We start from the raw sequence: 16,427 nt of genomic DNA, 5'->3' as shown, positions 1-16,427 counted from the left end.
TCTGTTCTAACATCTACACTGTTGAATTGCTAATTGTCGATTTTCTTTCTTATTTCCCTTAATGAATATTTTAAAGGCTGGGGCCACAACTTATGGATCTTTGTATTTTTAGAGCCTGAAAATATGCCTGGTATATTTTAGTTGTTGCTGTTAGCTGCTGTTGAGGCAGCCCCCGACTCATGGTGACCCAGGAACAAGGGAACTAAACACTGGCTGGTCCTATGCCACCCTCATGATCAGTTGTGGATAGGATCATTGTGTAGCTAATTTTCAGAAGTAGATTGCAAGGCCTTTCTTCCTAGTCTTAGTCTAGAAGCTCTGCTGAAACCTATTCAGCATCGCTGCAACATGCAAGGCACCTCTGACAGATGGGTGGTGTCTCGAACCAGGTGTCCCACATGAAAGGTGAGGATTCTACCACTGAACCACCACTGCCCTTGCCTGGTATACGGCAGTGCTCAAAACAGATGTATCGAAGAAATGAAGGACTAAAACACACGTGCACGCTCATTTTTTACCAGAATGTGATTTTAATTTACTTGAAAATTTATTCTTTTCAAAACACAGGAGAAAGTGGAGAAGCCTAAATGACTTGATAAGAAAATAGATCAAGCTGGTCAAACTGAGGGGAAGCTGAAGAGGTATTACTGACCCGTAGGTGACTAAAAAGAAAGTAGTTAAGTTAAGCTTTCCTAGCAGGAGCTAAAACACCCTGGAAGCTGCAGGAGGCCGTGTGAGCAAGAGCAAAAACTCAAAGCAGTATCTGGAATATTTGGAAACACCATCAATGATTAGATGGGGCAAGATCCAAGTCTGAATCAGAGTCTTCTGTGCAAGCAAGGTATATTGAATCGAGACTATTTTTTCTCACCAAAGCTCCAAAGACTGAAAGATAGCGCTGAACAATTCTTCAGTCTGATGTCACACTCTTGGTTTAATTTTCAATTTCTTTTTTCATCCCTAGGGGAGGAAAAAAAGAGTCATTGGAATACTTCCTCACTTCATCATAATCGTGTTAGAAATACAAGAAATGTGGAAGCATCGTCCAGTGGCATTGGATGAATTCCATGGGAATGCCAACCACTTCTGCCTGCTGCTTGGAGCTGAACCCATTTACAGGGAAAAAGAAGTTTCCGAGCAGGTTTTGATCACATTATATCTGAAATACTATTAAACCGCTAAATGGAGATGTCAAGTAGGCAGGTGGCTACAGAAGTCTGGAGATCAGATAGTGGGAGAGGTCTGCAATGGAGATAAAAATTTGGAGAATTTTGGCATACAAATGATATTTAGATAGGGGACTGAATGGGGTCATTTTGAGGGAGAGTATAGAGAAGAGCAAAGGGAACAAATGCCAGAAGGGAGAAATATTTTTTGCTTAAAACTCTGGTCAGACAATCATTTATTCCAGGGGTCAGCAAATTATGACCCGTGATTCCAACTCGAAGGCACTGGGCTGGGTTGGGTTGGGTCAAATCTGGTCCACTGCCTGCTTTTGTTTGACCCTTGAGCTAAAAACAGTTTTTACATTTTTAAATGATTAAAAATAAATCAAAAGAAGATTATTTTTTTGTTTTATCAGATACATAAAAACATATGAAATTCAAATGATGAAGTTTTATTGGAACACAGCCACTATACTCATGTGTTGATTATCATGTAGGCTGCTTTCATACTAAAATGGCAGAGTTGAGTAGCTGCAACAGAGACCGGCCCACAAAGCCCAAAATACGTATTACCTGGACCTTTACAGAAAAAGTTTGCTGTCCCGAGGTGTGTGAGAATGTGAGTCTTGGAACTGCTGTGGCCATTGGTGCTACCATGAGTAAAACTACGTTGAAGATAAAATGTTACAAGGAAGAGAGGGCTGCTGAGACACTTGCTGAGAAATGGAGCTAGAGCACAGAAGTCACCTTGAACCTCTGGACTAAATCAAGCCTGATGTCTACCTCACCTTTGGCCTTTTCAGTTACATGAGCGAATAAATTTCCTTTATTGTATGATTTAGTTGGGGTAGATTTTCTATTATCCGAAACTCAAAGATTCTAAACTAACACAGTTATGAGATTCAGATATAATGAATCCTTTCTTGTTTTAAGATACCGAAACTTGACTGAAGTTTCCCTATTCCATAGTCAATAATAATCCAAAGTCTTTCCCGTTTCTATAAATGCCTGAAAACGTATGTGCTCATAGTTCTCACCCCATAAATACTGTCCACAACATATGCTATTTTTCACCCATTCGACCCCATCACTAGTTTCTGCACATACGCACTTACACCTATCATTTTTTGTTGTTTGTTTGTTTACACCAGTCATTTTTAGTTTAGTAATTTTAGTTGAGTTTGGAAGGATCATTGAAAGAGGTCACTTCATCTACTGTAAACCTCCTACCATCACAGGCTATCCATTCTGCTCTCCTCCTCTATCTACTTTTTCTTTTTTTTTAATTGAGATGAAGGTTTACAGAACTAGCTTTTTATTAAATAGTTAGTATACATATATTTTTTTTTTTTATGATACTGGTTAACAACCCCACAACATGTCAACACTCTCCCTTCTTGACCTGGGGTTCCCTATTACCAACGGTCCTGTCCCCTCCTGCCTTCTGGTCCTTGCCCCTGGGCTCGCGTGCCCCTTTAGTCTTGCTTTGTCCTAGTGTCTCTCTAATCTTTGGCTGAAGGGGCAACTTCAGGAGTGACTTCATTACTGAGCTAAAAGGGTTTCCAGGGGCCATACTCTCAGGGTTTCTCCTATCTCTGTCAGGCCAGAAAGTCTGGTCTTTTTTTGTGAGTTAGAATTTTATCCTACATTTTTCTCCATCTCTGTCCTATTGTGATCCCTGTCAGAGCAGTCAGTGGTGGTAGCTGGGCACCACCTAGTTGTACTGGACTCAGTCTGGTGGAGACCATGGTAGATTGGTCCATTAGTCCTTTGGACTAATCTTTCGCTTGTATCTTTAGTTTTCTTCATTCTCCCTCACTCCCAAAGTGGTGAGACCAGTGGAGTAACTTAGATGGCCACTCACAGGCTTTTAAGACCCTGACACTACTCACAAAAGTAGAATGTAGAACATTTTCTTTATAAACTATTTATGCCAATTGAGCTAGATGTTTCCCAAGACCACGGTCCCCACAGCCCTCAGCCCAGCAGTTCAGTCCCCCAGGGAGTTTGAATGTATCTAGGGAGCTTCCATGACCTTGCCTTGTACAAGTTGTGCTGGCTTCCCCAGTATTGTGTACTGTCTTGCCCTTCACCAAAGTTACCACTTATCTATTGTCTATTTAGTGTTTTTCCATCCCCACCCCTCCCCTACTTTCTAAATATCAAAGATTGTTTCTTTTTGTGTGTAAACCTTTCAATTAATTTTTACAGTAGTGATCTCATACAATATTTGTCCTTTTGTGATTGACCTATTTTGCTAAGCATGATGCCCTCCAGATTCATCATTGTTCTTTATTGTTGCATAGTAGTCCATTGTGTGTATGTACCATAGTTTGTTTATCTGTACATCTGTTGATGGGCATCTAGGTTATTTCCATCTTTTTGCTATTGTGAACGATGCTGCAGTGAACATGGCTGTGCATATGTCTATTTGTGTGATGACTCTTATTTTTCTAGGATATATTCCTAGGAGTGGGATTACTGGATCATATGGTATTTCTATTTCTAACTTTCTAAGGAAGCTCCATATCGTTTTCCAAAATGGCTGTATCATTTTGCATTCCCACCAGCAGTGCATAAGAACTCTAATCTCCCTGCAGCCTCTCCAACAGTTGTTCTTTTCTTTTTTTTTTGATTTGTGCCAGTAGTGCCGGGGTGAGTTGGTATCTCATTGTCTTGATTTGCATGTAAAAAAAAAAAAAAAATTTAGCATTTCCTCATGTGTCAGCTAGCTGCTTCAGTGTCTTCTTTGGTGAAGTGTCTGTTAGTTTCCTTTGCCCATTTCTTAATTAGATTATTTGTCTTTTTATTGTAGAGGTGTTGAATTTTCCTGTAGATTTTAGAGATCAGAACTTCGTCAGATTTGTAAGAGCCAATTTTTTTTTTTTTTTCCCAGTCTGTGGGATCTCTATTTACTCTTTTGATGGAGACTTTTTGATGTGTGTAAGTGTTTAATTTTTAGAAGATCCCAGTTATCTAGGTTATCTTCTGGAGTTTGTGTGTTGTTAGTTATGGTTTCTATCCTGTTAATGCTGTGTATTAGGGCCTCTAGCATCGATCTTTTTTTTTTTGTCTATGATCTTTATAGTTTTTGGCTTTATATTTAGGCCTTTGATCCATTTTGATTTAGATTTTGTGTATGATGTGAGGTATGGGTCCTGTTTCATTTTTTTGTAGATGGCCATGCAGTTTTGCCAGCAGCATTTGTTAAAAACACTGTCTTTTCCCCATTTAATGGACTTTGAGCCCTTATTGAAGATCAGGTGGCCACAGATGGATGGATTTACATCTGGGTTCTCAATTCTGTTCCACTGGTCAATGTATCTGCCACTGTACCAGTGCCAGGCTGTTTTGACTACCGTAGCATAGCTGTATAGTAGGCTCTGAAGTCAGGTAGTGTGAGTCCTCCTACTTTATTCTTCTTCTTCAATAGTTCTTTAACTATCTAGGGCTTCTTCCCTTTCCATTTAAAGTTAATGATTAGTTTTTCCATTTCCTTAAAAAGTGTTGTTGGTATTTAGATTGGGATTACATTGTATTTGTAAATTTTTTGGGGTAGAATCGTCATTTTCACAATCTTGAGTCTACCTATCCATAAGCATGGTATGTTTTTCCATTTATGTAGGTATCTTTTGGTTTCTTGCAGTAGTGTTTTGTAGCTTTCTTTGTATAAGTCTTTTACATCCCTGGTTAGATTTATTCCTAAGTATTATAAACTTTTAGGGGCTATTATAAATGGTATTGTTTTTCTGATTTCCTTTTCATTGTTCTGTTTATTGGTGTATAGGAATCCAACTGATTTTTGTATGTTTGTCTTGTATACTGCTACTGTGCTGAATCTTTCTATTAGTTCTAGTAGTTTTCTCCTGGAATCTTTTGCATTTTCTATGTATAGTGCATCATCTGCAAAGAATTCCTCCTTTTGTAGATGACATCCCAATATTCCTGGGATTGTCCAGGTTTTAATACTGAAATTTCACACCCCAAAAAAATCTCAGTCTTGGGAAAACTGGGAAGGTTGGTCAACCTATATCCTTTTCTCAAGTAAAGGTAGTTTTACCTGATTGAAACATCAATGCCACTCTACATCTATGGCCCACAGAGCCTACCTGCTCCAATAGACCTATCAAAACATCCTCCTAATCAAAACAACTCTCTCTTTAAAGACAATCACTGTGCCAGATGTTTAGAAAATGAGCATTTCTTATCATTAAATGCATACACACTTAGGACTGTTATGAATTGGTATTTTTATCATATTAAATGTCCCATTTTACCTGTGGCAATAATCCTTGTCTTGAAATCTACTTTGAAAATAGTGAAACCAGCTTTCTTATGTTTAGTGTTTGTATAGTATATATCTCTCCATCCCTTATTTTCAATCTGTAAGTGTCTTTTGTTTTAAACCCATACCATCTTGGCCTTTTCACTGGTGGGTTTGCTCATGTTACATTTCATGTAATTAATGATTGGTCGAGAGTAAGTCTGGCATCTAGAATTTCAGGCAAACCTTCTTCTTTTTTTTTTTTTTTCTTTCAATACTTGAAAGACAATCTGTTGTCTTTTGGCCTCTGATGTTTCTGATGAGAAGTCAGCTTTAATTCTTATCATTGTCCCTTTCCTTAGTACTTTGTAATATGTCATCTTCCTCTGGCTGATTTTAAGTTTTTCCCCCCCTCTATATCGGATTTTTGGAAATTTGAGTACGGTTTGCCTGGGTATAATTTTATTTTTATTTATCCTGTTTGGGTTCACTGAGATTTCTAAATCTGAGGGTTAAGGTTGTCAATCAAATTTGGAGAAATTTGGACATCATTAAAGAAAAAACAATTTTTTTTGCCCCATTTTCTCTCTCTTTTCTTTCTGGGATTTCAATTCCACATATGTTAAAACATTTGATATTGTCACATTGCCACCACAGCTCTGCAGTTTTAAAAAAATTATATTTCTCCCTATGCTTCAGTTTACTATTGACCTGTTTATAAGTTCACTGGTTCATTCCTCTGTAGGGCCTAATTTGCTGTGAGGTCCATCCAACGAATTATTTTATTTTAGATACCATATTTTTCACTTCTAGGATTTCCATATGGTTCTTTTTACTATTTTCCATATCGCTTATAATATTCTCCATCTCTTCATACATCACATCAATCTTTTCCAGTATATTTTTTTCTTGCATACCATGGTTATTTTAAAATCTTTATCTGCTAATTCCAACACCTAGCACCTCTGTGGGTCTGTTTATTTGGACTGATTTTTCCCTTAATTTTGGGTCGTATTTTCCTGCATCTTTGCATAAGTAGTTATCTTTTTTATTATGTACAGTGCATTGTGGGCAGTGTATGTGGATGATATGTTATTTTCCTCTGAGAAGTTTTGAGTTTTATTCTACCAGACAGTTAAATTACTGAAGAATCACGGTGATTATTTGGAGGCTTGATACCTGACAGGTTTGGCTTATTTTTGTTATGTCCTTAGGCCTCAGCTGTAGTCCTCAGTCATGAGTTGTGATCCTTATTCTTGAGATATGGCTCTTGCAGAGTTTTAATGAAAAACACAAAGAATTTAGCAAACCCCTTCTACTTGGCTGGACTTGAGCTCCAAAGTTTGTCTCTCTAGCACCGAGCACCTGCTAAAATCTCTGCTCAGCTCTTTTAGCTTTCTAGTTATTGCTTTCCACTGGGTTCACTGAAGTCTCATCACATGAATGACAGTTCAGGAGTCAGCCAACAATTTTAGGGGACTTTGTGCACAGATTTGATTTCCAATTACTCTGAAAGCCCCAACTTTGGCTTCTAAATCTTCAGTCCAGTCAGTCAGCCTCTTTCTGACTGAGCTCCATCCCCTATGTACCTTGCAAGATGAGGAGTGCCTTCAGGGAAAATGCTGTTTAAATGTGGATCTCACCTAGTTTGTTTCCCTTATTTCAAGGATCATTTCCCCTGCTGTTTCTGCCTATTTTTGTCATTATCCAGGACTCTAAACAGCTATTTTAATCCCAATTTTATAACTGTTTATAATTATAATGTACTTTGGTCCACAGTTCAGAATTGTTATTGGCAGATGGCAGTTCAATAAAAGTTACTCTGCTACGACTAGAAGTGGAACTTCTCTCATTACTTAACAACAACAACAAAATAGCTCTGGTGGCACAAGTGGCTAAACATTTGGTTTCTAACCAAAAGGTCGGCAGTTTGAATCTGCCCTCTGCTCCTTGGAAACCCTATGAGTCGGAATTGACTTGACACCAATGGGATTTTTCCTGGTCTTTTGAAGATCTTTCTAGGCAGAACTCAACTTCCCTGAGAGGTGTATGTGATAATATAATAACGTAATAATACTAAGAACTTACTGTTCTTAAGCATTCAGTATGTGCCAAACTCTGCTCTGAGTGTTTCATCTATCCCCAATTTACAGATGAGGAAACTGAAGTACAGATAAATTAGGAAACTTGTTCAAGTGCACGCGGTTGGTAAGTGGGAAAGCGAGGTATCCAACTCCTGACATAAGAGCCAGCTCTCTTAAACACTACCCTGTGCTGTTATTCAAGTGTAGACTGTTTACTCCTTGATGTAGATGGTTTAGAGGAGCTTTAGCCTTGTAGATAATTGGACTGAATAACTTTTAAGGTTCCTTTAAGCCTGTGAATCTATGATTCTATAAAAATTATAATCCCAAATCAAGTAAAAATTTTAATTTTCATGTCAGAAAAATTATTTTCCTTCTATCAAAAATCCTGAAAATGTACACATAAAACAGTATTTTATTTCCATGTATACTCAGCTCCTGCAGAATTAACTCTCTTCTCTCTACTTTTGACTTTGACTTCTAGAACCTCAAGCAGAACTATATATTTGTGATTGCCTGAATTGCTGTAGGATTGCTCTAGTTGTATATTGTGTTCATTCTGAATGCAGCGTCAAGATTGATAACCCAACTTTCTTCAAATAGCTCAAAGCACTAGCCTTTGAAGTTTTGGAAAACAGCCATCTTGCTGTGTTTTTCAACACCACCCCAAATATATTTGAAAAATATTTTTAACTGGTAAAAGGACTCTAAGAAAAAAGCCACAATGAAGTGTTTTACCTCATACAAAAATGAAACTTTTTATGAGCAATAAAAATATTATTTTCCTTTATATTCCTCCCTTGATACACATCCTCCAAATTGTTTTAAGCTAATTAATCAGAAAATGGATATTGCTTCAGAAAAAAAAAAAAAAACACATAGAAAAATCCTTGAAAGTTGAGGACAGAGCTTATTCACGATGTATTCTCATGAGAACCCACAGGAAAACCTTTTCAAGAATTAGTGTTAGGAATACTAGTGTTTCTCCTGCATACATGATCTGTTTCTTCCACACAAACACTGCTGATCTTGTAATGCATTGAATTTACTTGTTAGCAGATGTAGCAAGAAAGCACATGGCCAAACCTGTAGCTGGCCCCTAGTAAGTGTAGTGGATTAACAACATCTTTCTTTAAAATTAACTCAACTCTTGGCTCCATCTTACTCTCCTACCTTTATTATTTTTTTTCCTTTGCCTGATTTTTCTTATCTACGTTAAATTCTTCTTGCCTTTTTATTAAGTGCATACTTGTAAGCTACCTTAAGTCCTTTCTTGAGCAAGTCTGAACATAAATAAGAACTTTTCAGAAAAGAACCATTGAAATATAAATGGAAATGGAGAGGCAAATAAATAAAGACCCTGAAAAAAAATTCATGAAATATATGAAAAGTGTTATTAATATCCTTGATATTGAGGGATTTTGCAGAGTCCCAGTGTGGCACTAATGGTTAAGCACTTGGCTACTAACTAAAGCGTTAGTGGTTCTAATCCACTCAGAGGCACCTCAGAAGAATGCCCTGGTGATCTATATCCAAAAGATCACAGCCATTGAAAGCCCTATAGAGTGCAGTTCTGACACACATGGGGTTTTCAACTCGAGAACAACTGGTTTGGTTTTGATTTGAGGGATCTTGCAAATCAACGTGAACAAGATGAACACACAAGTAAAAAATTAAGTAAAGGTCTTGAAGAGGCATGGAAATAGAAAAAATGCAATGGGCCTATTAAAAAATGTGAAAAAGTTCAACCTCAATAGTAATCAAAAAAATGCAAACCAAAACATTAATGAACAGCTTTTGGAAGAAAATGGGAACCTGAGTTCATCTGTACCCTTGAGATCCTCCTAGTTTGGTCCTTGACTCAGGAGCAAAAGAGACAACCAAATAACCATATGCAAAATAGAGCTAGCATAAGAGCATACATGTGTTACATGGGGGCACCAGGGAGGATGCAGTAAAGAAAGCCTCTGTGGTAGAGGAGATGCCTGGGCTGAGTCTGGAATGATGAGTAGGGACATCAGACTGAGCTTTTTGAAGGAAGGGACTGCCTAATGGCATTCCTTGTGTGCACTGTCCCTGGCATACACTGGACACTTGGTAAAGATTTTTTAAGTAAAAAGAGTGACAAAGGATATTTATATCAGCAAGCAAAGGCACGGAGTTGTGAATGAAATCGACCAAATGGACAAATGCATGGACGAATGAATGAGCTAAGTTTACCAGGGGAATTTTTTTTTTTTTTTTGAACTTCAGATGAAGGTTTACAGAACAAACTAGTTTCTTATCAAACAGTTAGTACACACATTGTTATATGACGTTGGTTAACAACCCCACAACATGTCAACATTCTCCCTTCTCAACCTTGGGTTCCCTATTACCAGCTTTCCTGTTCCCTCCTACCTTCCAGTCCCTGCCCCAGGGCTGGTGTACCCCTTTAGTCTAGTTTTGTTCCATGGGCCTGTTCAATCATTGGCTGAAGGATGAACCTCAGGAGTGGCCTCATTACTCAGCTGAAACGGTTTCTGGGGGCCATAATCTCAGGGTTTCTCCAGTCTCTTTCAGGTCAGCAACTGTAGTCTTTCTTTTTGAAGTTAGAATTTTGTTTTACATTTTTCTCCATCTCTGTCCTATTGTGATCCCTGTCAGAGCAGTCAGTGGTGGTAGCTGGGCACCACCTAGTTGTACTGGACTTAGTCTGGTGGAGGCCGTGGTAGATGTGATCCATTAGTCCTTTGGACTAATCTTTCTGCCAAGGGAATATTAATATTCCTATGGAAAAGAGAATAAATGACCACCCTCCATGGGGCAAAATCAAAGATTTGATAATTTTTAGAATTTTTCTCCTGAGGAACATTAACCCAATTGCCATTGAGTCATCTCCTACTTATGGCCACCCTACGTGTATCAGAGTAGAACTGTGCTCCACAGGGTTTATCAATGGCCGATATTCTGGTCAGTAGATCACCAGGCCCTCCTTCTGAGGAGCCTCTGAATGGACTCAAAGCTCCATCCTTTCAGTGAATGGTCGAACCCTTTAACCATTTGCACCACCCAAACAGGACCATTATCACATACTTTATTACTAGGAAGGAGAACGCCAGACAATTCCTTTGGATCTAGTCATATCCTGACTTTTCTAACTATACTTCATCCAAAATACCAGGTCCAAACATGCACAACTTCAGCATTTTACTAGCTAATAGGCATTGTCTTTGCTACACCTTGGGGGAATCTAGATAGTTGCCTCAAACCTCTATACTTGTCAGTGTATACATCATTATTTTCTGGCTGTTAGGGAAGATAACTAGGTATTTTATAGGAAATATATTAAAATGTTAAATCGGTTGTTTCAGAGTGGTGGGCTTCAGGGTAACATTTATTCTCTACATTGTAGCTTTCAGTGCTTTACAAAGTCTCCACAATAGTTCTTAACTAGCTTTTAGAATGATGAAAAAAATCAGTTCAAGAAATTCTTGTGAATGTTATAGAGGAGAATTAAATTGGGAAAAATTGGGAAACTATTTAGAAATCTTCAACTCACTCAGAAATCTTTTGAGTTTTCACATAGTGGACAATTTAAAGAAAGGATCCAGGGTGGTTTTACTTGGGCATCATCTGGTTTTAGACCTATTTCATTCAAAGCTATTAAATACAAAGTGTATAAGTGTTATCTTAAATATCAAGCAGTATCAAAAGTAATTTATTTGCAATTAATTTTGTGTTGTCTCCAAAGCGCCAGTTGAAAATGTTGCACTTGTTGTAATAAAATTTCTGTGCCTCGTAACCCAGCTTTTTTAGCTAATAAATTTAATTATCAAGATTCTTCTTAATCATGGCTGTGTTTGTGACAAAAAATAATCTGTTGCCATGGAATTTTAGTGTCAAAGTTGCAACTCACAAGGCTCTACTGAAGTGTAAAGCAAGAATAGGAAACGACTTTTCAGTAAAGAGAATGTCTTCCTTAATATATTTTTTAAAACACTGAAATTATAGATGGTTGATGGATTTTACACGTGAACCTTATTTTGCATGACAGGCTGTCATATAAAAAGTTCTGCATATATCTAATTCTGGAAAATCAAATAATTTAAAGTATAACTAGGGAACTTATAATTGATAGGGATTGTGCAGGGATTAGTCTCAATTTAATTAAACATTTACTGAAACTCTACTATCATATTAAAAATTAATATTTTCATAAATTGACTTTTCTAAAATTGTGCACAGGTATAGTTTAATGTTAGTTTCAAAATGATTTTTAGTTTTCATTAAAAACCAGAATGGAACCAGATGTGAACTACTCATTTACAGCCATATAATGAGACCAGAATCCTACTTAAATTTAAGAGTTATTTACTTATAGGCACACCAACAACCCTATAAAGCCTATTAGCCAACAAGGTATGGAAGGTAACTGATGTGTTTGCTTTTCATTTATGAGCTATATCACTTATGCATGACTGGGCAACATTTTGTTCTATTACATATGGGGTCGCTATGAGTTAAAACTGACTCGTTTGCACTTAACTACAAAAATCATGTATGCAAAAAAGTATAGATCAATGTAACAAACACCCAGTTTAAGAAAGAAATCTTCACAACTACAAATGAAATCTCATGGATAGTCTTCCTAAACCTCATTCTCCCTCCTCCAACCAAGAGGTGACCACAAGTCTGATTTTGGTGTTGACCATGCACTGGCATTAAAAAAATATACTTTTAGTACTTACATATGCATCAATAAATATCGTATTTATTGTTTTATAAACTTATATAAATGGTGTCTTCCTATATATAGATGCTTCTGCAACACTTTTTTTTTTTTGCTCAACTTGTTTTTGAAATGTAGCCAGGTTGATTCATGTCTCTTTAGTTAATTTGTTTACAACTGCTATATAGAATTCTATTTCCAGGACTAGCCACGGAGTTGATTCCAACTCACAGCGGCCCCATGCGCGTCAGAGTGGGACTGTGCTCCATAGGGTTTCCAATGGTTGATTTTTTGGAAGCTGATCACCAGGCGTTTCTTCTGATGTGCCTTTGGTAACCTCAAACCTTCCAGTTAGCAGCCGAGGGCCGTTTGCACCACCCAGGGAGTCTACAATCCTATTAGTCCTTCATTTATATTATAATATTTTATAGGGTGAATATTATACATTATTTATCCATTCTCCAATTGAGGAATGTTTGTTTAGTAAGTTTACTTTTTTTTTTTTTTTTTGCTATTTAAATTAACATATTGCTGAACATTTTTGTACAAGTCTCCTTGAGTACACAGGTAGGAATCTTCCTGGGGATATACCATAACATTTCAAATATGAGAAATGGGTAAAGAGTGATTTGGCAGTGGACTGCTGGGTCTGCTGTTTTCTCCTCTACCCTATAGTTGTTAGGGGCTTGTCCAATCCTAGGTACAGATTGTTGTTGTTGTTGGGTGCCTTCGTGTGGATTCCAACTCATAGTGACCCCGCTTGACGGAGCAGAACCGTCTCATAGGGTTTTCTTGTCTGTAATCCTTATGGAAGCAAATTCCCAGGTCTTTCTCCCGTAATGCCACTGGGTGGGTTCGAATTACCAACCTTTTGTTTAGCAGTTGTGCCACCAAGGCTCCTTATGGACACTTAGATATTATTATTATTTTTTACAGATTGAAGATGCCCTTGATGACATTATGTATATTTCATCTAAGTTTCCAGACTTTACTGTAGGCACACTGTAGGTTCCAAGATAAACAAGCAAACAAAGATGTGCCCAGCCTCAAGCTGAATGAGCCTAAAGGAATGTGAGGCAGGTTCACACACTTCAGACACCTAGGAGCTAAGATTGTGAGGCTGCACTGTGAAAATGTAACAATGCAAAAATTCTGTGCCAAAGGGATATCAGGAAGTGCCCTAGGAACTTCAGAAGGCAGACATCTCTATGCCCTGTCATCTGGACTGGGACTGAAGGATTGGTATAATTTTGCCCGGAAGGGGAAGCGAGGGCAATGCAGACCAGAGGTGGAGACCAAGTTTTTTCTATTCTCCACAACTGTACTACTTTTCTGCCTGCAATTCAGTGAAGGAGAACAAGTCAACAGGGTGGGGATGTGTAAAGTTCTCACACGTGAAGAGAACAGAGGCCACTGCATTTAAGTCTCTGAATAGTTGGCAGGTGCTCAATTTCTAAAGCAATCTCTGGGAGACCGATATGGAGAAAGACATGGGAAGCTCTGGGATTTTATTACCTATCACTTAGCTGCCGGTGCTGCCTCTTACCTTCTCCCTTTCCTGTCTTCCCTCCCACCGCACTCTTTCTGCTTCTCTTCTTCTCCCACTTTTAGTTTTCCTCCTGTCATTTTCTGTTATAATTAAAACAAACAGAAAACACTGCAGGCAGGTGTCTGCTGTAAAGCATTTTAGGATACTGTATACAGCATGAGGAAAAAAAAAAAAAAAAGCAGCTGCAAATCGTGTAATTTGGTTGTTAAAAAAAGCCTGAAAGACATTTCTGGAAATAAACACATCTTTCATCCTGGTAGATTTTGAATTTTCTTTTTGTTTGTACTTCAGCCCAGTTCATCACCATTTCCTCACTGCCTTGGACAGAAGGTTTCAGCCTTAATGAGTGAATGTTATTCCTGTTTTTGAAGAGATGGGAGGGTTTCTGGAAAGATGATTTAAAATGGGAAAACTGTGAATGCAGGGTCTGATGCAATTTCAGACAGTGTTTCTTTGAGTCGAAACAACACCCAATAATAACAGAATCTGAAAGTAATTGTAAAAGTAGAGAAAAAGTAAAAATGTGCTGAAAGCTTATCTATAGCAGGGGAGGGAGCGTGCCTTCCCCAGAGGAAACCATTCTATTGGTACAGATAAAACTGGGGATCCCCTAGGCTGTCTTAGTCCACAAGTCATTTTTAAAGATGACTCATGGCAACCCCATGTGTTCGTCAGAGTAAAACCATACTCCATAGAATTTTCGATGGCTGTAATCTTACCAGCACCACCGGGTGGATTTGAACCATCGACCTTTCATTTAGTAGCTGAGCACAAGCCATTTGAGCTACCCACGGACCTGTGATCCCAGGGGAGATGACAGATATTCCAGTTTTAGGCTGAGGCTCAACTGTTCTTCCTTCCCCTTGATGTTCAAGCTTCCCAGGGCAGTAGAGTGGGTACAATGGCTGGGGAAGCAATTTAGATCTCAGATTGTTCAGTCAGACAGACCTGGGATTTAAATCCTAGCTCTACCTCTGACTAACTGTGATCATTAGACAAGTTGCTAAACTGCCCTAAGCTTCTCTTGCCTTATGTGTAAAATGAGGTAATACTATGTGCATCATGGTCATAATTCTTGTGAAGATAGAGGGAGATAAAATATATGAGACAGTTATTAATATAGCACCTGGGATGGTAAATACTGCAGAAAGGAGTGGTAGTGACAGCGATGGTGGAGGTGTTCTTCTTCTTTTAGGGTCCCATAGTGCCATCTTGCCTGGGTTACATCCATTCACGTATTCATTAATTCATTCAACAAATATTTATGGACATCTACTACGTGCCATAGGACATCATGTTTGGTAAAATAGAGGGTCAGTGAAAATAAAGAAAACCCTCCATAAGGTGGGTTGACCTAGTGAGATTGCAACATACCAATGATTATAAAGATGGCACAGGGCTGGGCAATGTTTCCTTCTGTCAAACATTTCATTCTCCTAAGGTTGTCATGAGTTGGAGCCCACCTGATGGCAACTAACAACAACAACAACTATGTGCTAGGCATTGTTCTGGGGTTCTATAAAACAGTACATACCTTCATATCCACTAATATTTAAAATAAAGAAAAGTGAAAAGCATGCAATCTGTAAAAATGCAATAGTTAATGACAAAGAATGGAAGATGGGCACACATATTCCTTGGGAAATTAGCAGTAGGTTGAAGTGAATTCAATGCATAACGTGAGTGTATAATCATCAGGCAGAATTTTTTGTAATTTCACTGGCAATTATTTTGTCGTTTTCTCTTTCATGACAGCATAGTTTCCTATTGGTCTTCTTGCTTTTCCCCTTCCATTGTGTCTTCCCTGGAGGCCAGGCCGTTACCCAGTCCATTCATTCCTTTCACTGATTCAACATTTATTGAATGTGTACAAGTACCAGAAACTTGTAACTCCCTTCCTTAATCACCTGTAATGGTACCCTATCACCTATTGAATTAGCCCAAACTCTTCATTCTAGTTCCACCATTACAGTCCATCTTATTTTCAGTCATGACTGTCTACCTCAGATAGGTAATAGGCAAGTCCTTTGCACATATACAGTATTTTCATTGTTTATACCTCTAGGCTCATATACTGTCTCCCTCCCAGCAAATTTTCAAAGTTCAAGTTCCTTTTTATCATTAAAACTCTCGCCAAGACTCATTTCTTCTATGTAGTATTCTAGAACAATTCTACCTTGGTTGTTCCTTGACTTAGGAACTTCGTGGATTTGTAAACTAAAAACAAAACAAACAAAAAAACAGGGACCAACACACAAACCCCCTGTTGCCGTTGAGTTGAATCTGACTCATAGCGACCCTATAGGACAGAGTAGAACTACTCCATAGAGTTTCCAAGGAATGCCTCGTGGATTTGAACTGCCAACCTTTTGGTTAGCAACTGTAGCACTTAACCGCTATGCTACCAGGGTTTCCAGGACCAACATAAGGTTGCTATTTCTTCCTTTTATTATCAAGTAATGGTCCCTGGGTGGCACAAATGGTTTGTGCTCCACTACTAATCTAAAGGTTGGCAGTTCTTCTGTGGAAGAAAGGCCTGGTGATCTACTTCCATAAAGATTACAGCCAAGAAAACTCTACGGAGCAGAGCAGTTCTACTCTGTAACACATAGATTAGCATGCGTCAGCTTGACTTGACAGCAACAGGTTTGGT

At 38.2% G+C, this 16,427-nt stretch overlaps 1 protein-coding gene across 3 annotated transcripts in view; it reads right to left on the bottom strand.

The window, feature by feature from the left end:
• Positions 1–523: 523 nt before the first annotated feature.
• Positions 524–16,427, bottom strand: part of CFAP54 (cilia and flagella associated protein 54) — a 499,063-nt gene continuing 483,159 nt past the window's right edge. For all 3 annotated transcript variants that reach the window (XM_049884120.1, XM_049884121.1, XM_049884123.1), the window contains one exon: positions 524–960. The gene's annotated coding sequence lies outside the window, so the exon portion shown is untranslated. The remainder of the gene's footprint in view (positions 961–16,427) is intronic.

The sequence above is a fragment of the Elephas maximus genome, chromosome 4 (assembly GCF_024166365.1).
Source record: "Elephas maximus indicus isolate mEleMax1 chromosome 4, mEleMax1 primary haplotype, whole genome shotgun sequence".
In the NCBI taxonomy this organism is placed as follows: domain Eukaryota; kingdom Metazoa; phylum Chordata; class Mammalia; order Proboscidea; family Elephantidae; genus Elephas; species Elephas maximus.
Note: the sequence above shows the minus strand (reverse complement) of the source record. Positions and strands in the feature narration are given on the sequence as shown.